The following is a 27,847-nucleotide window of genomic DNA, read 5'->3' on the forward strand; positions in this document are numbered from 1 at the left end:
CAATTACTTCAATTATCATTTGTAAACATCTGTTATTGAGTGCCTATAGAATCAAGGTTTGGGTAACCAAAACGTTGCTGCCACTAAATCTTTAAAGAAAATAGGATTATAATGGGCTTGGCTGGTCACTTGCTTTTTAGAAGACTTGGAGAAAGAAAATTATAAACTTAGGTCTTTAAATTCCCAGTTAAACAATAAGTAAGAAAATAGAAAGATTCTAAGACTTCCTAAAAAAAAAAAAAAAAAAAAGTCTTATCTGCTATAGTCATAGAGTTGAAATTTCTGAAAACCAAACCCACAGTCTAATTCTGTGGGTAGTAAAATCACACTGTATAGTGAATTCTCAATCTTACACTGTTTTTTAAAGTCAAATCATTTATTGGGAAGCAATGGGATCCTAAAATTTGGGATGACACGTGTGCAGATTTAAAGGAAGCTGAAGATCTTAAACCTCTAAATTCTGTTGAGCTTCCTCTGCCAACAGAAGTAAACCATCCTCTCCTTGCCTGAAGAATCTTTAATGGCCCTCTCTTAAGACAGTTTCCTTACAGGGGGTCGCTGATCCTCCCGAGGACCTGTTCCCAGCCCTTCTCATTGTTCCTAGACCTATAACCAGATTCAAGTCCCAGAAAGCCCCAGTACATCAAATTCGAAGTGTGAACTATGAGAAATCATCAGAGACACCAAAAGAATCGCAAGATTTTGCCAAATTTGCCTGAAGCAGAATGACTTTTTGAAGACTTGGAAATGGAGGCTGTTGGGTGAAAACGTATCACCATTGCAAGATGGAGTCATCTTCTCTAGAATGTGGAATATCTTCAGAATCAGCAATCAATATATGGCACTGGTTCTCCCATACCCATGACTCTTGGGTCTGGGAATCAAGGGATGGGAATGAGAGCTGATCCTTTCACTTTTACTTTTTATCATCCACTACACAATTTTTGCTTCTTTTCCCTGCAACATTGGACTTTGCTGGGCTAGAAGAGTAAGCTCCCATTCCTGGTGGAATGTACCACCAGGAGGTGTAGCAGTGGTTACAGAACACTGGAAATTGAGTTTACCACCTGGTCATTCTGGGTTTCTCATTCTAGTATACCAACAGGAAGAGAAGAGGGTTACTGTACAGATTAGAGAACACATTCTGACTATTAAATGGAAATTGGATTGAAATAAAGAGGTAAGAAACAGTATAGCTGGAATGCAGATGATCCTCTGAGATATTCCTCCATTCTCCCACATTCTGTGGTAAAATTTAAGGAAAAAAATTACAATAGCCCAATACACGCAGGATTGTCAATGGACAGACTTGTCAGGAATAAAGGCGTGGGTCACCCCATTAGAAAAGGAAATACAACTTGCTGAGATTCTTTCTTAGGGCAAAGGAAATGTGGAATGAGTAGGGTAAGATAGAAAATATAAATCACAGCTATGACCATGTGCCCATATATAGAAATGAGGACTGAAGTAGTTTTCAGCTCTTGTTTACATACATATGAATATATTTTTGTATAATTCATTTCGTTTTCTTTTTTCCCATCTCCCATTATCCTAATATTTAAGATATGTGATATAATAGAATGGGTAAACTTATATCTCCTCAGTAAATAAGTTATAAAATATTAAGGGGGGATATATCTCAGTTAAAAAAATGACTAAACATTACCCAAATGTAGATAATGTGCTGCATTGACTTTGTATCCTCTTTTGGAGAGTGGGTTAGTATGTTTTCAGTGGCAAGAGGGATAGTTATACCAGGTAAAGCTAACATAAGCTTTTGCTATTGTCTTTAGATGAAAATTAAATATGATTTAAACTGGTGTATATGGCTTTCGATTTGAAAAGTGGTGGACTGTAGTAGTTTCATACTATGTCAACATGGCCAAGCTGCAACTACATTTCCTGGAATCTCTTTCCCTTTATAGTTTTGAGTTGGAGTTGGTCAAGAGGGAAATATTCATAAGACTGGGAAGACAGAATTGAAGAATCATTGATTACTTCCTGGAGATTGTAGTGGTTCTGTGTGCTAAGAAATAGACACAAAGTGCTAGTGGCTTTCAACTTGTCTTTCCTCTAACGCCTCCCTGCTTACAGCTTTTCTTCCTAACTACCAGCTCTGCTCATCAATAACAAGCCAAGTCATGACCAAATGCAAAGGCAACAAATAGCCTTCCATAGTCTTCTCTACCAACTGTCCTTTCGGTTTCAGTATGGCAGCTGGAATTACCTGGCTTCCTAGATCTATCCCTGCAGACTCCAAATTGCTCATCCATACCAGTGCTTCAGCAGGGCTGGTTAGTAACTTTTCCCTGATCACCTATATCTCTTTTTTGGAGATTCCTTTTTCTTACTTCCTTAGCTCCTCCTGCAATTGCATAAATAATAAATTTATTTTTCTGCAACACTTATAGTGGTTCTATTTCCCTGATTGACCTCTGGTTGATTAATAATTGTTTTTAAAACAGTTGATATTTATTGCTGTTTTGATGTTTTTTTTCTTCTCTTGGTTTCTAGGTCACCACTTCCTCTTTCTTGTCCTCTTACTTACTTGAGTCTTCTTGTATGTTATCCTTTCCTTTTCCCTTACCCCTTAATAACAAATATTTCAGAGCTCAATCTTGGTCCTCCTTCACAAGCTACAATCAGTCCTTTGGTGATCTTAGGTAGACTTGCAGTTTAATATATTTGATTAATCTTTTTCTTCCATATCAAGATCTAATCTGTCAGAAAATATTCATGGCTTTATTTTCAGAAGATATTCAGAATTCACCAAAATTCAATCATATATGCCCATCTCAGTTATCTGAACTATCATTATCTTAAATGTCTTCTTTTGCTCAACTCTTGACACCCTAGAGGTTTCCTAACAAAGAATTCAGAGTAATTGTTACAGATCATACGTTACATCATTTTATTGTATCCCTCAAATCCCTGCAATATCACGCCATTTTATTTACAACTACAGCCAACATCCTCACAATGGCTAAGGCCCCTCTGAGACCCTATGAGATCAGGGCCTCTATTACATTTCTGGTCCCATCCTCTACTCTTTCCCCTGCTCACTCCACTCCAGCCACTCTGGCCTTGTTGGTGGTTCTCAAACATACCAAGTGTGCTCTCACGTTCAGGCCTTGATAGCTGTTCTTCTCTCTGATCATATGTCACCTGCTCAGTGAAGCCCATTGTGACCGCACTGATTAAAATTACCACTCACGCCACCATCAGGATTCCTCAAGGTTGCCCTATGCTTTTTGACATGTTTGTTACCTCCAAACATACCAAATACTTTTATTATGTACGTTATTTCATATTTATCTTCCCAACCCCAACTCTGGGTAGACTAGAAATTTCATCAGGGCAGATTTTGGTTTTCTTTTTTTTCTTTTTTTCACTGATGTAATCCATGGGCCTTGTATAATGCCTAGCAACTAGTGATCACTCAATAAATATTTGTTGCATTAATAAATGAATGGTGAAATTCATCTCTATCAAAGATCCAGTACTTTTCCTGACATATATATTATTTATAGTATAATTGTTCTTTCTCTTTTATAGAAATGTTGGCAAGAGATGACATTGTATAAAATGTGAATGTGTTAACTTTAAACACTATGTTTTATAAAAACTATGCCCTCATAAAAAGCAATGGCAAGCAAAGTTCAAATCTCTTATACTTTCTAAAGAAGAAAAAACAATTACAATAGCAATGAATGATGAGAAAATTATCTAACCAAAATATCATGCATAACCTACTTTCATCTGTATTATAGTTAGGTCAACATAAGAGAATCTTTAGTATGTTGTTGGAAACTTAAACAAAGGTTTGTTTAGTACTTCCTCCTTGATAAATGTCAGCTATATTTAAATTTAAATAAACCAGGAGCAAAGGGGAGAGCTGAATCCAAGAAATCCCTTCCAGCACAAAAATAAAAAATAATAATAAAAAAGAGGGGATAAGATTAGCTGGGATTGAACTGCTTGCCAGAACTGGGGGAAAATGTTACTGCAAAAACCACACCTCAGGAAACATTTCCAAATGTGATTGAGGGTGTAGTCTGGTGGTTTATGTAGCAATGTAGAGCAGAAAGTCGATCAGGAGAGCAGAAAAACAGACGTGACCATGAGCCAGTGAACAGTAAGTCAAGAGCAGAGCCCACACAGACCAAGGACAAGCAGCCTCACCCTAATGTTTTCAAGACATTTGATGAGTTCTGCCTTTTACTTAGAGCAAGGCTTTAGTGACTTGTGGAGTCTACTCTTTAATTCCAGATGTTTTTCTTCCTTGTAAGGATGCCATTCATCTCCCTCGTCTTTCACATCAACAGCAAACAGCTCTCTAATCCAAAAGGAGGTACAGAGCATAAATACTAGAAATTTCTACCTGCTTCAAGATGCAACATTTCCTTCCAGGAGAGACACCTTACTTTTGGAATACACTTTAAAAAAAACACTCCTATTAAGTAAAGATTCTAAGTTGAGTATAATTCTTGACTATTCAAATCTTACACTAATATTTCATGTTTTATTTTTTAATGCAAAAAATCACTACATTCACTAATCTGCAAGTAATATTTATAGCATAAGTAACTTTATCTGGGTAGTTTAGAGTATGTCTATTTGTAGAGTTCACAGAGGCTGACAGAGAATTAGTTTTAGAGAGAAGGCTTTGATAAACAATGATTTGAGATGGATAGATAAACAGATAGATAGGTAGATCATCCAGAAATGAGAATGAATGGCCCCAAATCTTGCCAACAAAAGCATGCACCAAAGTAGTAGTGTGATCAAAGTAGTATACATAACCCACTGACGTGGCTTTGTGATATTTTTTAAGTCTAATCACAGAACAAAATATGGAAGAAAGTAATAAGGTAAAAAAATTTATTCTCAATATATACGGCAGCATTAATCTAATAATGTAAAAAATGTTTTCTATTCAAAACTGTCAGGCTTTTGACATCAGGGACCATATAAAGAGTATTTTATAATGCCAAGTATGGGTCACATGTAAAGATGAATCATTTATAGTTAACTGGCAAAGATTGTCATTGTGTATTAGATTAGTGTTAAATATTATCCTGTCTGCAGAATTCTTTTATATTCTGAAATCACACACACACACACACACACACACACACACACACACACACCCAATATTTTCAAGGATATTTCCCCCAAGTCTAAGAAATTATTGTTCAAGGAGCAGGAAGATAGATAGATACATAGACACGTATCTTTAGCTATATACCTTTCATGAGCCCTATCCCCAGTTAATAAAGGAATGACAAGAAAAATACTCAAATTTGACGTGTAACTAGATACATAAATATGAGCTCTGATAAACATCAAACATATATATGAAACCAAATGGTACATTTCCCAATGAGAAAATATTTAACCATGCTAAGTTACCTCTATTTTGCCCAAATGTTCTTTTGGCAAAACATTTAATTTTCTTAAAAAAAAAAAATATATATATATATATCAGTTGATTAAAATATCTGTCTTCATTCTTTTTTATAAATAATTTTTCACCATTTATAGGAAAAGTTATGTTTAAGTATTAAGCGAAGAGACCAGGTATCACAATTTAAATCTAAATAAAATGAGGCAAGTCAAATGTAAGTGATTTGTCTGAGTAAATTTGTAGCAGGACTGTAATTATAAACCCTTCCTTGAAGCAATGCCTCTTCCCTGGTCTACTGCACATTCTACTGAGCCTTGCAGATTCCAGAATGGAGAAGATAATTATTTATTTAGTCAGAAATGTGAATATGATTCTACAGAAAAGGAACAGATTTAGAATTTTTTTTCCTCTTCAAATGTCTTAAATCCTTTATAAGTCCTCAGTTATTAGTTTGTGGTTAAATACAACACAATCATCTGATAAATCTTTGTAGTGTGGTCTGATTTTTCCTGTAACAAATCCAACAACCTGAACCAAACTAACACATTTTCTGGCTTCCTCCACTGAAAGAAATTATAAGAAAGTGAGCCAGCCTTTCTGTCCTGGGGCAAATTTGTCTAAGAGCTAAAGTTTTACTTTGCTAGATAAGGAAAAAAATAAAACTCTTTTTACAGGTTTAAAGCCACAAGACAAGCAGAAAACACAGAACTGTTTATCTGTCCTCATGCTTATTTATATCTCACAGCCATCAATCTGATAACAGGTTAATTCTGGGTGTCTTGTTTCTAAGGCAGTGACATGTAGACATTACAGATAGCTGGTGCCTGGCAGATAGGGGTGGCAGTACCCACCAGTGCCCAGATCTGTAACTTAATCCTACACTAAGTGATGCTTTACTAAGTCATAATGCTAAGAAAAGGCTAGAAAAATGCAGTGAAAGTCACCAACATCAATCCTAAAAATTCAAATAGAAACTGGACAGACAAGTGGGAAGGCTAGTACTGAAGAAACACTGCCAAGTTTCTTAAAGTATGGAAGATCAAAGATGAAAATTCACTTTGAAAATATTAATGCCATTGTGAAAAGAGCTGGGTCATGGCCAATTCTTCTCTAATTCTGAAGACTTAAGAACAATATAGGTTATAGATAAGAACTCCTTGTTTACAAGACAAGTCTGAACATCCAACTGAGAGGTTAGGCATCCTTTTCTGGCAGTCACTCAAACTGCAGACATCAGTCAAACAGAGCCAGATTATGGAGTTGGGGAATAGAGTAAGTGCCCTCCATAGTTACTTTTAGTCTTCAGATTTTAAATGTAAAGGCACTGCTAAGTCAACTAAAAGGAAATTGAGTTATAAATAAATAATGACATTCGGAAACAGAAGACTGCTACCTTCATGAACCCATACTGATTTTATTTATTATTTTCTTTTGGTTTCTGATGCTTTACTTGCTTCTCTTAAAGTTTGTAAACTTTCAGACCCTGGGTGGCCTATTATTCTGGATTTCAAAGTAAAAATCAAGAATTTGTTCTTTGTCCTTCCATAGATTAGTCACATGGCCTTAGGCAAGTTGCTAAATTTCTCTAACACTAAGCGATTAAATTAATAATTGAAGGTGTTACAAACTGTGTCAATGATAAAAATTGCTTATTCTTAATACCTGATATTCCTAAAAGCTGGGTTTGTTGACAGACCTTCCCTTCCTTTTGAGTTGGAATAAGAGCCTTTCAGTATGTAATATGTGATCTCATTACTCCTCACTTGTGAGTGACAAGTAAACATTATAAAATTCACTGCCTAAGACTGTAATGGAATGTTTAGGTTGAAGCTAAAATTCTCACTGGAAAACAAAAAAATAATTTAAGCCCCTTTCCCTCCCAATTTATACCAAAATTCATAATATCTTCTGGTTTTGTAATTAAACAGTACTTGAGTATTAGTTTATGGAGGCTGTTGTGCTGTTGTGGTTTTACTTTTTTTTTTTTAATAATCAAAACCACTGTTAAGAGTTTCACTGAAATAATTTTCTGGCTATATTTGCTAAAAATATTTTTGTTACTTAGTCTTTACATTAAGAGTCAAGTGACCATAATTTCAACAATGCAGTAGGGATTAATACCGTTACAGGATTTACCTCCTGTTGTCAAGAACCTCACAGCATATATCCCTGAAAACTGAAATGATTTGCAGTGGGACATGGAAATGGAGTGGTAGGGAGAGGTGGGAATGTTAAGTAGGGGGCTGAGGGGGTGCAATCCCTACAGCAACAAACTAGAACAACTTTGTCAGGGACAATTTGTGGTTTGACCTTTCTCTGTCTTTATTTTATGCCTTCCACCTGTACCTTCTGCATAATAATATCATCTTTATATTAAACTTACTCCCCTTAATTATAATCAGCATAATTTACTTTTTCTCATTCTCAGGAACTGAAAAAAAACTCTACTTGTAGACATTAGAAATTTGAAACTATAGAAGTATAGATATAGTGTTTTTTGTAAAGATAAACAAAATAAATACCCTAATCTTTAAGTATCTAAATTATTTTCGTTATTCCCTGTTTAAAAACATTTTTTTAAGATGGCTCATATATTTGGTGCATTTCCAAAGTGTAAATTACTATTTTTGTTATTATTTTGCTTATTGCATGTCTAAACAAGAACAACACTGGGAACAATGAAAAATTCTTTCCTTGGAAGCATATTTAGATTTAATATGTTGAGAGTTTGAAAGTAGACCTTTGTGAAGTCTTCTACCTTCCTAAACCAGTCCTGGTGTGCAAACTAACCTTGTTTTCTCTAAAGGAGGCACATAAATAGTCCTCCTGTATATCTGCTCGGAAGGGTACTAGTTCTCCCATACGCCCATGTCAACTGTGCAGTTCTTCCATTCATCTGGTCTGTTTGGAGAATTCTATTTGCATTCTCACAGCCATCTCTTTGCTTTAACAATGAAGTCCTTCGGTAATTAAAGAGTTCTGTTTTTCATATCATGCCCTACGTTTATCCCAGAACACTGCTTGTCAATCTTTGCTGAGCTATACTTGAGATTCTACTTCACCTAAGAGTAAAGAGCAACAATGTTTGCTCTTTTAGAATATGAGTATTACATATGGCACTAAGCAAATTCTCTATGTGTGACCATGTGGTGGGGTCCTGCATTGCCAGGTCATCTTGCCTACTATTTTTAGACCTTTCTATAATCTTCCATCTGGTAAGCATGCTACTGAAGAGATGCAGTAAAGAGAACAGAGTCAAAGATCTTCCTCCTCCTCCTTCCTTTCCACCTTCTCCTCTTATTCACTTTAATAGTGTTTATGCATATTTATATGACTTGGCAGCATTAACACTAATATGGATTATTATCTTTGCATTTGAAGATGTTCATTTATAATGAGTCCTTATAACAAAGAAAAAGTTATGTCTCTAATGTCATTTCAAAAAGCCTTAGTAGAGTACACCTGACAATGATATACACATTATTTCCACTTTCTTCAATAAAGATCCAAACTTTTCAAAGAGGCCCTGGTTCACAGACTTCCAACCTCAGGAAGCTTAATTAATTAAGACTGCAGCTGTGGTGCTCTGAATTCCACCTTGGCCTTTGCTTTGAGGCCACACTTCCCACTGGACGCTCCCAGTCGATGGCTGAGCCCGGAAAGCATTCAAAGGCAGGACTGTCCCTGGGAGACACAGACTCCCCTGCAGACTCTGGCTGGAGGACCCCCAAGTGTCCTACTGAAACTTCCTGAAACTATACTGCTCTTCAGTAGGCTTCCTAGCAACCTTTACTCCTTTTTCTCTTCGTTTACAGTTAGACTGACATTATGGTCTTAGAGCTACCCCAGACTTCTCCCAGTTCTCTAATAATATCCCTGCACATTTAATCCCATTTTGCCATCTGCTTTTCAGAGGCCCCGGACAAACACAGGTCTCAAAGACTAGAGATACACGAATATCGCAATATTTAAAATCTAAAATGGAGAATCCAAAGAACCATAAACTTCAGATGTATTGAGATCAAATCAAATAAAAAGATGGAGTGATCAAATAGCAAAAGGGTTTATGATGTTCACAGTTCAAAGTTTCTTCATGTCTTCTCTCTACAGAGGAAGAATTCAACATTTAATTCATTCTTACCTCAAGTCCCAAGCTCTCCTTGGCACAGTAAATACACCATCTCAGTTAATGCTCATACCTGCATGTTTTTAGCAGATAAGGAAAACTGAAACTCAGAGAGGCTGCCACTGAACAGGTGCAGAATGGTGGACGGGAAATGGGAATCTAAGCTGCAAACCTGTCCTTTGTCCTTCACTGCCTACTACATTTGATACGGTGCTAGGTTACAAAAGCAAGGGAATACAATAGCTGCCACACTTTTCATATTGTTCTTATTTTCCTATGGGTTGCCCTAATTCATAGCTGTTTACCAAAAACATATCAAATTAATTGTAGTGAGTGCTTCCATGCCAAACCTAGTTGATTGTAGCATGCCAGAAACTCGTTCGGTTCTAAATGGCAGAATTTTAAAAATACCGTAAAAAACACACATTTGTCAAATCTGCAGAATACAACATAGGGTTGCTGATATGTAGGGTGATACATTTAGAATGCAAACTGAACTTGATAAAATGAAATGAACTAAAAGCAGCAAGATGAAGCTTAACAGAGAAAACATGTGGCCCTCATTTTAAGTTCAAAAGACAGTTTTGTAAGTACAAGATGTAACTGCTCAAAGATGAGACCATTTTTCTTCTGAATGTAATACATGGGTTGGTCTTCTGGAATGACAAGAGTTCATGTAAAGGTCCAACGTTTTGTATGACCACAAACTCGATATGAGCCAACAGCGTTACTCTGTGGCTAAAAAAGAAAATCTACTTTTGGAGTACTAATTTACATATGGCATTATCAAAGACAGTAAACACACAGACCAGGAGGATAGTCCCTGCATCTGGGCATCGACTTTAGGAGGAGCCTCCCTAACCTCCAGTATTATGGACACCATGCCGAAACAATGTCCTGGATGAGGGTTTACTCATGCATTCATTTAACAAATGCTTAAGTGCACACTATAAAACAGAAGTGTGCTTGATAAAAGGGATGAAAAAGTAATCCTTGCTCTCAAGGAATTCAAAGCCTAGAGCTGATGATCTGAATATTTAGCCTAAAAGAAGACTTAGAGGAAAACGCAAGCTGCCTTCAGATATTTAAAGATATTTTAATAGGGAAGGTTTACTTTTTCCAAACTTGATTTCATTTAGGTTGATCTCAGAAAAAAAAGCTGGCCTGCAAAGCTGGATGGGAAATGGTTATGTTCCCAGTACTTAAGATAATCATCTCTCTTAGTCAAGTACTCCCAGTACCCTACTGCTGAACACGGATTGTGGCAAAGCCTACTGTAACCCTGGGCCCTAAGCCCAACTCCCATCCCTCCAGGGGAAGGGTAGTATCTGTTGTCCCTCCTGAACTGACAGGATAAGACTAATGATTATTATACCCCAGCCCCTCATCACACCAGGGAAGGAAAGAAGACTTGTCAAAGTCATCATCCTAGAATCTGACATCCAACCTGCTGGGTGCTCGTGCTGCCCTAGAGCATGATAGGCAATGTAGAATTTACACACCTCCTGATCCTGTCTGCATTGCCTTTTTCCTAAGACTGCCATTTCATCAGGATAGTCCATTTCTGCTGGACTATCTGCCGTTCTTTGAATGAAACGCATATAAGAAGAAATATGCTGCCGAACTTAAATTAGGTACTCAAATATTTGTTGAATAAAATAACTAGGAACTAACCTATAATCAGTGAGTGAAGGGTGCATCCAAGAAATTTTCAATGGAAGGAAGAAGGTTATAAAAGTAATAATGAGACACACAATTAATTATTTTTTAGGTAGAAATCTTTCAGTCATTGGGGTCTTCAAGCAGCGATGAAGATGGCATTACTTAAGTATATTATTGAGTTTATTTCCGCAATGGGCGATTCCTATATTGGGTGGAAAGATGTTGTCTTGGTAAAACTCTTAGTCCCTCTCCAATTCTAAAATTCTGTTGTGCTCATACTTTGAATGGACAATGCAAGCTGCATCCAAGCAGTTGTCTCATGTGGTTGATTAAATGCAGATAGTTGATCTGTATATTTTCTCAATGGCAGTATTTTCTGACTGTATTGTTTGTACATTTACATTACTCTCTCCATCTCGTATTTATTAATGTTACAAGTGAAATTTAGCACTGCAATTACTTCCTTTATTATTTTAATAAATTACATTATTTTTAAAAGAATGTTTTAAGTGTACGTCTTATTTATCCGAATTTTATCTTTTGAAATTTTAGAGTATAAATCAAGTTTAGTAAAAGATTAAATTTTACCCATACAAGGCATTTTTCTTGAAAACATGTCTGAAATCTATCACTTTTTCCTCATAGTACATTTATTAACACTATAAAGTGGATTGTCCTCACGTGGAAATGTTACAAAAAGTATAAAATTCAGTCTTGAAAAACTCCTAACAAAGGATCTTATATTTATACTTCCCTGAAAGATAATTTATGCTGGCAGTATTGACCATAGTAAATAAACTTGGCATTTACAAACATTACCTTACTTACTTTGGTGCCAGAACTTCGTTTCATAACACATCAAGCAATGCAGTTAAAGCAGTAAAGCCAAAACCCAAATGGTAAAACTATAATGAGTAAGGATTGTAAAAATACTCTGCCCAAACGGTGAAAAGCTACAAATAGCTAATTCCAAAGGGAGAAAAAGTTATTGTACCTGTGAGACAAATATGTAATCAAATTTTGTGAAAAATGGGGAAAATTAAAACATACCATCATTTCTGATCCTGGAGATTTCCCACTTATGTAACCTTTCTATTTTGGAGACACTTGATTTGTATCTCACAAATGTTTTAGTAAGGAAGGAGGAATAGCAGTTATCTAACATGCAAGAAAATCTCATTTTCTGTCTATTTTTCTCAGCCATTTTCAATAAATCAATCTCTTTAAGTTCTAGAATGGAAATCTTTTAAGTTTTTTGCAAATAAGTCTATATCAACAATATTAGATATTTACTTCTCTATTATACTTCATTTCTAACAGGAATATTTGTATGTGCCAAGGACTGTTCTTAAAATATCACAAAGAATGGGGAGTTTCATATTTTGAATAACAATTTAAATTTACCTAACATCTAAATACATGGTGCAAATAGAAATACTCGAAATAAGAACTTTGAGAAACTGGACAGAGAATGAAATTATATAGAAAAAAAGAAAGAGAGAGAGGGAGAAGGAGGGGGAGGAAGGAAGGAAAGAAAGAATTATAAAATGAAAGACAGTGCATGGCTACAGTGTTGTTTTACATAGGTTTATTTTGAATGCCTTTCTATAAATTAAAAACAGTAGCTTGAGTCTCTTACACTGTTATCTCATTTCTTTGATTAAAAGAAAAAAGAAATCTGACATACTATATATGCTTCCTCTTATCTAATAAGATCTAGACTAATTAGCAATCAAAACTTATGTGTGTTGAGTTGAAGTAACAGGCAGTCTTTCATTCATAAACCACTGTTATGGTTTATAGCCTGCAATATCCAGTTTTAGTTGAAGTTGAAGTAAGTCCTTAAAGATTCACAAAGCAATATGCAAAAACCACCCTAGATTTTTAAAATGTATCTCCTAATCTTTTACATTTGTCTCATTAACACCTTTTTGACAGCAGACAATTAACAGTATTTTTCCAAAGTATTTAACCTGGTTTTTATAAAAACAGCTTTCTTTCTTCTCATACCGCTACTCCACCAGTTATGTAATATTTGATTAATTACAATAACTTGTTAGAATAATAAGTATAACTGGCATAATCAGTTTTAAAATAAATATAATACCTTCTATATAAGCATAATAATAAAACCAGTCCCCTCTTGATACAGTCTAACTGTTAAGAGAAAAAGTGAGTGCTGTGCTCAAGTTTTGCTAACTAACCCTGAGCATACATAAAAGACATCAGTCCATATGAACCGTACTGGTTAATCTTGGACAGCACTTCAGTGAAGAGATATTAAGAGAGCTCTTCTGTATTTATGCAATGATAAAATGTTGAGGGCATAAAATGTGGAGAGTAGTCATTTGATTTTAGAAAATGTTTATATATGGATCTATTTATACAGATGCAAACTTTTACCATATATATAGATAACCATTAACCATCATCTGTATTTCACAAAGGAAATACTAGTCCAATTTGCTTTGAATCACTAATAGATCAAAGAGTTGGAAACAGACTAATTTTCAGTGCAAATTTAGAATCTATTATTTCTGAACCTATTAAAAATTGTAAATGTGGGTTTTTTGCTCTGACTCCAAGTCTTTCAGGAAAGTATCTATAGTTAACTATGCACCTTATCAGCAACTTTGGCAGTGAGTTTTTCGAAACTGCTTGGGCTCAAAGTTTTTATTTTAAGAATTGAAGTTGGTAATTGGGGTCAGATCTATGGTATGATGTAGTTGTTAAAAAAAAAAAGAAAGAAAGAAAAAAAAAGAACTTCTTCAATGCTGAGTTCTTATATTCCTTGACTAGATCATTTGATTTGGGAGCACTCTGCTAAAAAGATCATCCAGAGAGCCTGTGGATGCTTAACGAAGATGGGCAAGTTCTGAAGAATCAGCCAAATTCAGATCTAGTTTCAAGAGATTATTCATGAATATAGTATGTCAGAACAGGTCAGAGATCATATTGCCTGTCTGTAAATCTGCTTTTCCTTGAATAATGTTCACCTCCACTTTAAAAAGGTTTATGCACTTGGAAAAAAAAAGTCCAAGCTGGTGTTTTAAATAATCTATTTACTCATGACGGAGATATTGAAGACTTGATAACCTACATGCTTATAACAAAAAATGTTGCATAAATAGAAAGTGCGGGGTACATAAGACATATCATTATCCATAAAAGCAGTACAAATTCCCTTTGGTCTTCTTTTGACAATAAAGGAAAAAAATCTGGAACAGACTTTTAGAAAAAAAGTAAAGGATCATATAGCATACATTTTCGCCTCAATCTTTGGCATCTATAGGTAGAATGTCAAGTCTAGTATTGAATCTTGAAAAGAAATCAGAGACTTGTTTGGATAGAAACCAGCATTTTATTTCATTTAAGCCAAATGAATTTAGTTGGTTTGGGGAAATATTTTTTAAGTGTTTACTAATCTTCTGCCTTTGGGAGAAAAATAGAATCTCATCTTGAAATATTTTCTAATTTTAAGTCCAACTGTATATATTAAGCAAGCATGCCAATTTAAGGAGACCCTTACATGTTCTAAATATAGAGATTATAGATACAACATATTACAGCTACTGATACAGAACTCTCACAGATGACCAGGAATCACTTATATTGAATTTCATTTAGTGATGGATTAAAAAGTAATTAAAAATTACTTTTTAATAATAAAGTATTTTTGATTTTTAGAAAAGCAAAATATATTCCTTAACAAATTCTTAAATATTAACAAAAATAAAAACACTTCCACTGTAATTTCTATCAGTATATCTCACAACTCCATCTTCAGATATAAAAGATCATATTTTTTTTTTAAATCTTACAAATCACTATTATTCAATTCAGTCTTGTTTGCTCTTCTCTCAGTTTTTGAGCTTGAATTTACACATGTCCCCTGAAGCTGGAAACATTCTCCAGTTACTGCTGGCTATATGCCAAAATTTCCCTGTGCTCTCAGTGTTATAATTTTGTGAATTCGTTTCTTTCTGCCTTTTCTTTTCCTCTCTTTCTATCTCTCTTTCTCTGATATTCACAGACACCATATACCCAGCTTTCCTCCAAGGGCATACATACCATGCTAATGGGCTACTTGAAAAAGAATTCCACCACCATCCACTTGTCTGCCACCAGCCTGTCCCTAAAATAATCCCAGTCTTGGCGCTGGTCCTGGATCACTAGTCAAAACGTCTCACTTCTTTTTGATGAATTTCTTCTTTGAACACCTGGGTCTTTTTCCTGCCACTTGACCTAAGTCGGGGACTTGCGAATTCATCTTAAATTGTCTAATATTGAGCATCAAAAAGAAAACAGCCTAGTTCTTGATCATATTTCCCAAAGAAAACTCCTTGTCTGCAATGCAAATTGTCTATCCTCTAACCAACAACTTTTCAATTCTAAATTTAGGGAGCACTGCTTTTATCCACCGGCAAAGAATCATATTAGAGACTCTACCCAGATTAATAGAAACCTCCTCACCTTATTTATTGTTTCAATTAAGATTTGACTACAAGTAACAGAGACCAGCTCTGGATAACTTACACCAAAAAAGGAACTTAAAAATAGCGAAATTTAAATTTAAGAAGCAATGGGCATTATCTACATTAAGATAATTTTCAATTGCTAATGAAAGCCAGAAAACAGAACTTGCCTATTTTTAGATAGGATGATCCAGCGGTATGTCAATTCTCTCAAATTCAATCTAAAAATTTAATGCAAACTTTATAATATACTATTAAGATTTCTCTTTTAACTGATTATTAAGTTCATATTTTTAAAAAAGCAGGAAAAAATAATTCTTTTACATATACACACTGCTATATTTAAAATAGATAACTAATGAGAAGCTACTGTATAGCACAGGGAACTCTGCTCAATATTCTGTAATGACCTATAGGGGAATAGAATCTAAAAAAGAGTGGATATATGTATATGTATAACTGATTCACTTTACTGTACAGCAGAAACTAACACAACATTGTAAATCAACTATACTCCAATAAAAATTAATTTAAAAAAAATAATTCTTTTACAAATGCTGCCCCAAAAAAGAGCACTGACATGGAACTAACACTGCTAGATAGTAAAACATATTAAGAAGTTATAGTACTTAGAATACTGTCTTTTTATTACATGTCATTACAATGACACACTGCCAACTACTTTCTATCTTTAAGATACTTCATTGAAGTGTTCAGTTCTTCTAGGAGAGATTCAAATGCTAACCCACTGGTAGGTACATCTTGGAACTAAGACTACATGATTTGGAAGATGACTAAGAACTCAAAGAAGAATCAGGTATTAAGATCAGTTCCATTCCTATGTATTTCCCTAAGATAAAAGAAAATGTACGTTGTGTATAGCAGCTTTATCCGTGATAGCCTAAAACTGAAAACAACCTGGTTGTCCATCAACAGGATAACTGATAAACAAATTGTAGTATATGTACACAATGAACTAATACTCAGCAAAACAAAATAAACACTGATAAATGAACCGATCTTAAATACCTAATGTTAAACAAAAGAAGCAAAATACAAAAGAATATATGCTGCATGATTCCATTTACATGAAGTCCAAGAATACTGAAAAGTTAACTATAGTGATAGAAATCAGATAGTAATTGCTTAGCGGTGGTGGGAGGTGGGGAGATTTACTCAAAAGGGACATGAAGGAAACTTCTGATATGATGGAACTACTCCATATCTTGATTTGGGTGGTGGCTACATGAGTTTGTACAATTGTCAAAACTGATCTAACTGTACAATTTTAAATACATGAACTTTATTGTATGTAAATTTTACCTCAAAGAAAATATATATACATAATCCATAATTTTTTAAAGTGAAGTAAAAAGATAAGTTGAACATAAAATAGATGTCCATTACACTGCATCCCTCAAATAGTTAATAAAATACTTCCCTTCTTTCCTTCGATGTAATTCCAACCTTACTTCTTCCTTTTCCTATTTTGTGTCTCCAGACATCATCCCACCCAACAGTCCAACCATACTGTCATCTCTCCACCTTTATTTATTTTACCATTTTTCCAGTGGCATGAGAAGCTCATAATCGTTAGAAGGCATTCTCAGATTCCACTTCAATGAATCCATGATCATGTATAATAAAACCTTCAAATTATCAGAAAGCAGAGACATGAAGATGAGAAGTCAACATTTTAAGACGTTAGGTGTGATCATGAGAGCTGTGATATCCACTCCCTCACTACTGCCTCCCAAGACGTAAGGACAGTTTCTACTTTTTAACTTTTGGATGGACCAGTGAATTTTGACTATGAGGTTAAAGTGAAGCAGCACAGTTATTTCAGAACACATACTGGATATTGTAAGAGTACACTTACCCTTGAAATTATTTTCTCCCTGTTAGAACATGAGCCTCAAATGGGCACTTTGCTGTTCTAGACGGTCAGTTAATTGCTTCTGGGTTTACGATTAAGAGCAGTGAATTTTACGCTAACCTTCCGTTTTGATGTGAATTGAGTTCTTTAGTTAGTATAACCAAAGCTATATAAAAGGCAGCACTACTAAGTCTGTGATACTAGCAGGGGCATGAAAGACAGGGAAATGAAAACCAATTTCAGAATAGGTTGTCTTCTAGTATATTTTTCTTAATAATGTAGGGAATTCATTTGAGTGAGTTGGATACCACCTAACTTTCTTGTCTATTTCAGATATGAAACCATACTAGAAGTCAAGAATTGGTTTTTGTGGATGAAAAACTGGTCACCCAGCCATGGTGAAAGCCCTGTCTGTCTTTATGAGGGACAGTCCAAACAGCTGAGAACATGTATACAACCTCCATCCTTACCACTGGGATCCCTTTCTTCAAGAACCATTTTTAAAAAAATAAGCAACCTAGAGGCAGGGACTGATCAATATCTGTGGAGTGGGTTATCATATCCAGTATATGAAAAGCATTTTCTACATCAGACGTTTTTAATTTTTTTATAAGTATTTAAGTGAAACACAACTATTTTCTTGATCTTGACCCACTTTAAGAAGCTCATATACATCTCTCTCCAAATTACATCATCCGATTTTATTCTTGCTCCTTCAAAGTTCCCACCCATCCCAGATCATTAGCCTTTTGCCCAGGATCCGAGGTTTCTCTTTTTCCAATTAGTTCTTCTTTTAGAAAGGAAGACAGATGATTTTAATTTATAATAAGTTGTTGTAAAGCAATGTATGATAGATATCTAAGCAGTGTGCTATGGGAGCCAGAGAAGAGAATATTGTAACTAGGTGATCTGAGAGCGCTGATTGGAGATGCCAAGTATTTAATATAGGCTCTCAAGAGAATAGATAAGATTTTGAAAGAAAACAATGGAGGGACGATAAAGGAAGAGTATAATCTAAGAACAAGGCACACTGCTTAATAGATGGACTGTAAAATATAAGTAAATATACTTTTGTGAGATATTTAGGTTTCCATATTAAAGGACTTGTCTTTATTTTTTCTCTACAGTAGATATTCATCAGGTGACTCTGACCAGGGAAATGATTCGGCTTGATCTGTGCTTCAGAAAGATAATTCTGATATCATGCAGACTGGATTAGAATGAACAATACTAGAGAAACAGAGATCAGTTTGGAAGAAAAGAGAAGGAATTAAGACACCAAAGTGGAAATGGGGAAAAATATTATCAATGTAGCATCAATAGAATTTGACAAGCAAGTAGACTAAGAGTTCAGCAATAACTATTGGGGTAATTCTAAAAGCTTTCCGTCATTCACCATCTCTCCTGGGAAACACAATGGACCAGAAGTATAACAGAGCACTAACTGTCTCCCTGAAAACCAAGTTTCAAAAGCATATTCAGATCTCCTAAGTACCAGAAGTGAAAAACTTCATATAATGGAAGGACAGGTACTATGAGTAATTCTGGGAAAAGGCTAGGCTTCCTACTTTGTCATGTTTTGTCTGTGGCTTTTGTATTAATGGAATGGAATATGTGTTTTCCTTTCCACAGAATAGCTAACTACCACTACCTCCTCTTAGCCTGGTTCCCTGTTTCATTCCTGTTGTTTCTGTTTCCCAAGGGCTGCATCCTGTATCCCTTCCTTCCAGCACTGTTTTTGTACCCTGGCTTTTATGTTTTTACAGGTTTCATTTAATAATCCTGGTCCAATTTTCACCATCGTGAGCCTTTGAAGCCATTTGCAATATTCTTAAGTTGGGACACATTGGTTCTCCATACTGACGACTGAGCTGCCTAGGACCAAACTGAATTCCCCACGACCTTCTTTGGATTTGATCCCTACTGTCACTCCGGAGTGGGTCTTTTTTTTTTCCTGATGGGGCTCCACAATTTTGCTGGTTTTCTGTCACTTGCACATCCTTAACTCTGCACAGACCCCCTTTCACACCTAGCCTGTTTTCCTTGCAGTCAGGACACAACGTGCTGGGTTATTATCACCATCTTTCTAACAATAATGCTGACGCCAACAGACATCATAGTGAAACAGGAGGAAGGTTACTGGGAAGTAACATGTTGCTTGAGTTTGATAAGTTATCAGTCACCTTATCCCAAGGTTTCAGAAATAGGCCATACGCAACCTGTTTTTATATCTTTGCTTTCTCTTAAAAGATCTGCTCTGGAGAAATATTGCTCTAAGCACCAGAGTAGCTGGATCAATGTAACAGCAAACTATGTTTTGTATCATGCAAGATTCAAGGTTGTTGTTATAACTCTTTTGAAATATAGATTAGTTTTTCTTTCATTAAGCTTTCTATATGAATTTTTTCTAAAAGTTAAAATTGACTTGTGACTCCTGGCTCTAAATCACAAAAGATAAGTATATAATGGTGTTTAAAACTTAGTCTAATTATTCTGATTATCTGGGTCTCATTTTCTTATTCGTAGAATGAGAAATGGAACAAAACAGACTTTACAGACCCAAATTGTTTTAGAACGCAATCAGTAGTAGGAAAACAATTTACTCTTATCTTGTAAAGGACTACATTATTCCCCTGGCCTCACCTCCATTTCCACGCCAGTTTCTCTCAATTAAAAAAAAAAAAATTCATAGATATTGTGCTTTGGTTTAGTAGTGTATTTTTTTAATGTTTTTCATAATTTTTATGTGCATGAATATACCTACTGCTTAAGTCAATATTGGGAATTAATTCAAAAGTAAGTTTGTACTGTTATCAAGTTAGAAATCCTGTGTAATTTCCTCGGCTTCTACATCAATTGTACTTTACAACGACAATTAATATTCTTTGTAAAGAATGGCTCTGTTCCATGCCACAACTCTGACCATGATCCTTTTTCAAATCTACAGAACCAATTCAGAAGAAATTAGATATGTTTTATGTAAGACTTAAAAAAAAAAAGAATAATATCCTATCGTGTCCAATTATTTCAAGAATGTTTGCCTCCTGCTGTGCAAAAACTAATAACAATTTAGTTTTGCTTGGGGCAGAATGGCGAGTCCTTATTTGTTTAAGCTTCATTTAAAATATACCCTACAGTACAAAATGCCATATCACGGATGCTGTGGTTCATTAACTCAAGGCCATATCATACTCAAAAAGAAACATAGTTCTTCAATTAACCTATAGATTTTAGATAACTCTCCAAAACTCATTACCATTCAAGATAATTACATACTTCTGGCATTTTTATTTTTATTTTTGGTTAGTGAAAGTTCATTTCTCAATGGCGCTTACCCTTTCTTCCAACTGCTGCAGACATAAACCATTCTGCTTTAACAATTCCTCCCAAATTCATTCTCCCATGTATGCTTGTTGGAAGCTTTAGTGGTATCTAAATTAGACTTGGCAGAAATAAAGAGAGACTTTCCACTTTTAGACTGCACATCCTATGGGGCACTCATTTGAAAGAGGCAAATTGAAAATGAAAGAGATTTGATGCTACAAGGACTACAGCAGAAAAATGTCTGAAAGTGGCATAATTTAAAAATACAATAACCTATGTTTATTTATAATGTCTAGGGAATGCCATGGTTTGCTTAATTGAAAACTGTAGGTAATTCAAGGATACACATGCCATACATGGATTACTGATTTTCAAAGTGCAATGTGATAAAATACATTCAGCCCTAAAACTTGGATTTACCAAAATTTGAACTTTGATGATTCTGATGGTCCTTCATTGTATGTACATTCTTGGCTTGCCAAAACATGCTCCCTTTCTAGCAAAAAGAATGAATTTTTGTTTTTATTCAGCCCCAAAGAAAGCAATGTGTCTTGTAACAAAGAAGAGGATTGGTTGGTTAGGAACAATTGCATTTTTTTTAAAAAATATTTGTTCTATATTCCTACTGCTGGTCAGAAGAGTCTGTATATGGGCACTCAGGAGCAATGCAAGACATGGGCAGGAGGCATTGGAGAGCACCCATGTGAAGATCTACCCATCCACCAAGCAGTCTGTTCCACTCATTCAACCCAATGGAGATCTACTAGAAGCCAGAGGTTTCTTTAAGTAGATTTAAACCCTATTGCCATTCACTTATTTTTATTTTATTTATTTTTGACCACACCACATGGCTTATGGGATCTTTGTTCCCTGACCAGGAATTGAACCCAGGCCTTCAGCAGTGAAAGCATGGAGTCCTAACCACTGGACCACCAGGGAATTCCCTGTCATTCACTTTAGTGTTCATCGCTTAATACAGTGGAAAAGAGAAGCAAGAAGTCAGGGTTGTGAAGATGGTACAGGAGGAGGAAAGAAGGAAAAAACATGAAAACATATCTTGATTCATCCATTCAAATACAATTAAGTAGTGCTATGTTGCAGACGCTGCACAAAATTCAGAAGAAAAAGATTGTCAAGGAATTCAAGTCTAAAAGAGGAGAAAGGCATTTAAGCAAATAACTATAATACCTTGTCATGAGTGCTCGAAGAGAAGTATGCAGAAAGTACTAAGGGAAGAAAAAGTGAAAGAGGATAGGTCAGATCTTACTAGAAGGAGGAAGCTGTAAAGAATGGTCATGGATTGGAGGTAAAAATTCGATACATCTTGAAAAAAGGTTGAATTGTGAAGAATAAGCAAAGGGGCTCACATACATGAGAGACAGAAGTAAATACCTATAGCCAGTACAGCCAGTATGAGAGTCCACAGAGATGCAATGATCCACTTGAGCCCAGGGGGACTTCTTTTTGTCTTTTTTTAGAACACAAGGTGAACTTCACCCTCAAAATTTTAAACTCCAATTTACAGTTTTTAATCTCTTCAAAGTTGTCGGTATTTGTGAAATAGGGAGCCTCCATATATTTGTAGCTTTCCTACTGAAATAGGTGTAATATTTTGAAAATATTCAACTGTGAACCTTTCATCATTTAGGGAATCATATGTCCTTCCCCAATCCTAGAAGTCTTTCTAGTATTCAAATTAGTAAAGAAAGTTTAATTCCTAAGAGCCTAAGTAGTATCAACTACCTAGAACAGAGAAGTCACTGAACAGATTTAAATTGCAGACTACAGTTATCAGGCCTTGTCAAGCATTTTACATACTCCAAAAGCGCTCCTTTTATAGCAGTGCAGGACGCTATGGAGACTTCCTGGAACAGACCCCTCCCCCATATTCTCTGCTTTAGCTCCTCTCTGAAGTACCTAGATAATAGTAGCCAATGTACATCTCCTGAGTTGTCTTACATATGTGAAAATCCCCACCAAATGGAAGAAGTTAACTACTTGATGACCATGAGCACATAGTCCCCAGGCCTGCTGGAGCCTGAGAATAGATAAGGTTAATCCCTGTGACACCGCCCTGTTACTTCACCAATCAGAGAATTCGGCATGAGCTGATCACGTTCCCTGCAACACACCCCACCCCTTACTTGGCTTTTTAAAATGTTTTCCTGAAACCCATCGAGGAGTTTGGCTTTTTGAATACTAGCTTGTCCTGGACTTCTTGTATGGGGCCTTACAATAAATGCTGCACTTTCCTGCCCCACACCCAGTGTCAATAAACAGACCAACTCGACTGCACGTGGGTGAGTGAACCCAACTTCTGTTAGGGAACAATTCATATGTTAAAAGCAAGCCTAGTTTACACAAAATAAAGTCTTAATGTAAACCATGGGTAGAGAGAACTCAGGATATGTATGATATGAGGAACATAATCAAGTAACAGGAAGTGTAAGAGGAAATCCCTTCCTAATGGCAAAGAGGGAAGCGAGGAAAAAAAAGAAATATAGAAAAAAAAAGAAATATAGACCAGAATTGGATACCATTGCCCAGTTTACTTTTTCCATTTACTGATTATTTGTTTAATAACATTTTTGTTTTTGGTGCCTACAAGGTATCAGTTATTATTCTAGGTTCTATGGTTACAGCATCAAATGTAAAGTCTCTATATTCAGAGGCAAGTTTCTGAAGGAGGAGTGTTTTAAGAAATACCCAGATATGTTGGGGAATCTTGGAGAAGTGGGGTTTCTTTCTTACTTTCCAGGTTTCAAGGTGAAAAAATGCAAGTACCCTTAGTGAAGTACTGCATCTAACTTCACCAGGTGGAATATCAGAAATGGTTGAGATAAGGTCTGAGTCAAAGAAAAGATCAAGATGTCATCTTGGTTAAGAAAAAAATGGTAAGAGATTGAAAATTTGAAAGCAGAAAACATAGGGAACTCTTCTCTCAACCCACACCAAACAGAGTGCCAGGATCAAATCAATGTGTGTGTGTGTGTGTGTGTGTGTGTTTGGTTTTTGCAATGTTTTTACATGGCTAAATTTGAAAGCAAGAAAGGTTAAAAAAAAAAAAAGTGGTAGCCGAAGTTGAAGAAAGAAATAAGCCATAGCATGAATGGGAAGTAAGGCAGATGGCCCATGGACTATCAGGATGAGATGTACCTAAGGGACTAGGGTGTTAACACCCATGCAGGAACTGAAGTTGAGGTCACAGGTCCTAGTAAGCTGTGAATCTGGAACGAATTTCTCAGCATAAAGCTGGGAACCACCTATAAAACAGGAAACTAATAAAATTCTTTCCATTAGCCTACGTAGAACAGAAGTGGGCACTGACCAAATGTAAAGATAGTCACGTGTGCAATTTTGAAGCCCACACCTGTAAACATAGGGGTTAGAAATCATAAGCCTAGAAATTACCGTGAAACTGGCTTCAAATTAGAAAACCCATAGGTCAGATGTAAAGCAGCCACATTAAGGACATGCATAACTTAGGGTACACGTGTGGTCCATGTGGAAAACAACTCATTTTGATAAGGTCACTGTCCAACCGTACAAAGCATGAAAGGAAAACAAAATGGGAGGAGAATGTGCAAGTGAAAAAAACAGAAAAATTGGGATCATACAATTTAAGAAATTAGAGCAATCTGAAAGAGAATAAAATATGTTTGTCAAAAAGTTCAAATAGATGAAGGAAAAGATATATGCTATAAAGTAAATACAGGAGATTTCGAAACAGACAGTTACATTTGCAAAATACATAAAACTTACAGAAATGAAAACTGTGTTGCTGAAATTAAAATATCAGCAGACAGATGGAACAGTTTCTAAGACAAAACTAGAGAGAGTATATTAGACTATAGTTATCAGAAATCATACAAAATTACACAGATTTTTTTTAAAGGTTAACAGATAAAGAAGCAAGACTAGACAGCTCCAAAACTGTCTACTATGAGTTCCAGAAGGAGATGATATAGAGAATTGGAAAGAGAAACCATTTGAGAGGTGACTCCCAACAACTTTAACACAGAAAAAACTTGAGTCATCATACTTAATAACACACCTCATACTGAGAGAAATAAGATTAAACAACACTACCACCCAGCAAACTGAGTCAAAATAATAACATAAAGATAAAATATTACAAGCTATTCAAAACATCAAGAAATGGGACTTCTGATAATGACTGATTAACTTTTTTTTCATCCCACTGAGAGGAATAGAAAATCTGGAGACCCACAAAGAAGTGTTAGAGACAGGGTCAAGATACAGAGGATACCGGCCAATATACCAGGGAGACTTAATTTGGTACCTGGCATCTCTTTTTCCATTGGGGTAAGCCACACTTTCAACACCATCACAGGGCTAAGACGACTAGGAATTAGCATTCAATGTCTGAAAAGTGAGGAGCCACAGTGAACTCCCTGTTTTGAGTTAGGACACCCAAATATTGTGTACCTCACAACTAAGGATGGAATGCACACATGGCCTTGCAGATATTGTGGGTCAGTTTTGAAATAGCTTGATTCTCAAAAATGTGTTAAGGTAGATTTGTGAGTAAATATAATTAAATATTGGTTCTCTGATTATTATAATATCCCATGGGGTTCAAAATACATATAAAATGAAAGCTCAAGAAACTAATGGCATGGGGAAGAAGGTAAGGTTCAAAGAATTAAAGTGATCAAAGTCCTTTTATTCTTCAAGATGAGGGAAATGTCAGTATTTGACTTTGAAAATCAGGATAACATACTGTAAATTATAGGGTAATCATTTAAAATGCTGATAGAGTGGAAATAATAAAAGGGGTGTTAATAGAGAGAGAAAATGGAGTAAATAAAATTGTTAGTCTGTTAACCCAAAAAGTGGCATGAAAAGAATTTAAAACAGATGAGACAAATAGAAAGAACCAAAAAAGCTATTACTTAAAACCAAATATATCAGTAATAACATTTAACGTCAATGAATTTCATAATGCAAATAAATACAAAATTGTCAGACTAAATAAACACATGCGCACACACACACACACACACACTCCCCTAAATGCTGCATGCATACAGAGAAACAGCTAAAACATAACAATATGAAAGACTAAGAGGAAGATGATTAAAAAATTAGGCAAATGTTAATTAAAGGCAATCTAACCCATGTTCATTGATTCCAGAGAAAGACTTCAGGAAGAAAGCATTGCTAGTGATAAAGTGGCACACTTCACCATCATAAAAAGGTTCAATTCACCAAGAAGATATAATAATTACAAATTTTTATGTACCTAATAACATATTCCAAAATTTTCTAAAGCAAAAGTTGACCAAATTACAGAAAAAAATAGAGGAAATAATGATCATTATGGGAAATCATAACACAATTTTTTCAATAACTGAGAGAGCAATCAGGTAGAAATCAGTAAGATTAAAAATTTTAATTCCATGGTTAGCCAATTTTGACGTAAGGAACATATGCATAAGTACAACCACCCAGAAACACAGACAAATTTTTTTCAAATGCACAAGAGGAATTTACAAAAATGACCATATGCTGGATTTAAAGCAAGTCTGTCTTGGTCCATTAAGGTTGCTATAACAAAATATCACAGACTGGGTGGCTTGTAAACAACAGAAAGTTTTTTCTCACAGTTCTGGAGGCTGCAAGTTCAAAAATCAGGGTGCCGGCATGGTCTCATGAGCGCCCTCTTACAGATCACAAACTTCTCATTGTATCTTCATATGATATAAGGGGGTTAGCAAGCTCCCTGGGACCTCTTATAAGGGTGCTAACCTCATGCTTAAGGGCTCCACCCTCACGACCTAAGTACTTCCCAAAGGCCCCACCTCCTAATATCATCACATTGAGCAGTAGGATTTCAACATATGAATTTTGGGGGGACACAAACATTCAGAGCATAACAAAGTTTCAACAAATTTCACAGCACTGCATTTTATGCAGAATATGATTTAGGCAAGAAATAAAAGTAACAAGGGAATCCTCATGTATTTAGAAATTAAGAAATTGAATTCAAAATAACCCACACATAAAGGAAAAATCATAGAAACTGGAAAATATTTTGAACTGAATGAAAATGAGAATACCAACACAGATTTTCTAGGATGTACCTAAAATCATGCTGAGAGGATTTATGATATAAATGTATACTTTGCAACAAAAGAAATGCTGAAAATCATTGAGCTAAGAATCTATATCTAGAAGTTAGCAAAAGAATTTTAAAAATACAAAGAAAAAGTAGGAAAGGAAACTATTTAAGAGCAAATATTTATGAAATAGAAAAGTGGATCCATAAATCCAAAATTTGGTTGTACAAAAATACAATAAAACTTATAAGCCCATAATCAAGAAAAAAAGAAAGCTTAGATAACCAACATCAGGAATGAAAAAGGGGTCTTTATGCCATATTCTACAGACATTAAAAAGGAATAACAAGAAATCATGAACTTAATTACCAAGAACAAAGGAAAAGTTACATGAAATAGAGTAATATCTAGAGAAAGATAACTTAGCAATCTGATACAAGAAGAAATAGAAAACCTGAATAGATCTTTACTAATAGCTCATTAAATTTCTAATCAGAAAACTTTAAAAGAACAAAATCTCTAGCCTAGATGACATAAGCAGAGAATTACACCAAACTGTTTAAGAAGAAATAACACTAATAATTTACAAAATTTTCCAGAAAGTTGAAAAAGAGGTAGTACACACCTTACTTTATATGACCAGAGTAACCTTGATTCCAAAATTTGACAAGTTCATCACGAGTAAAAATCACTCTTATGATCACATATGTAAAAATCCTAAATAAAATGTTCACAAACCAAATTTAGCAATGCACTAAAAGGATAATAAGTCACACCCAAGTTGGATTTATACTGGGAATGCAATATGGTTTCAAAATCAATCCATGTAACTCACCACATTAATAGATCTCTTCTCATTATTCCCATTAGCATCTCTACGACCATTCTTTACTC

Source organism: Balaenoptera acutorostrata, chromosome 7 (genome assembly GCF_949987535.1).
Source record: "Balaenoptera acutorostrata chromosome 7, mBalAcu1.1, whole genome shotgun sequence".
Classification (NCBI taxonomy): domain Eukaryota; kingdom Metazoa; phylum Chordata; class Mammalia; order Artiodactyla; family Balaenopteridae; genus Balaenoptera; species Balaenoptera acutorostrata.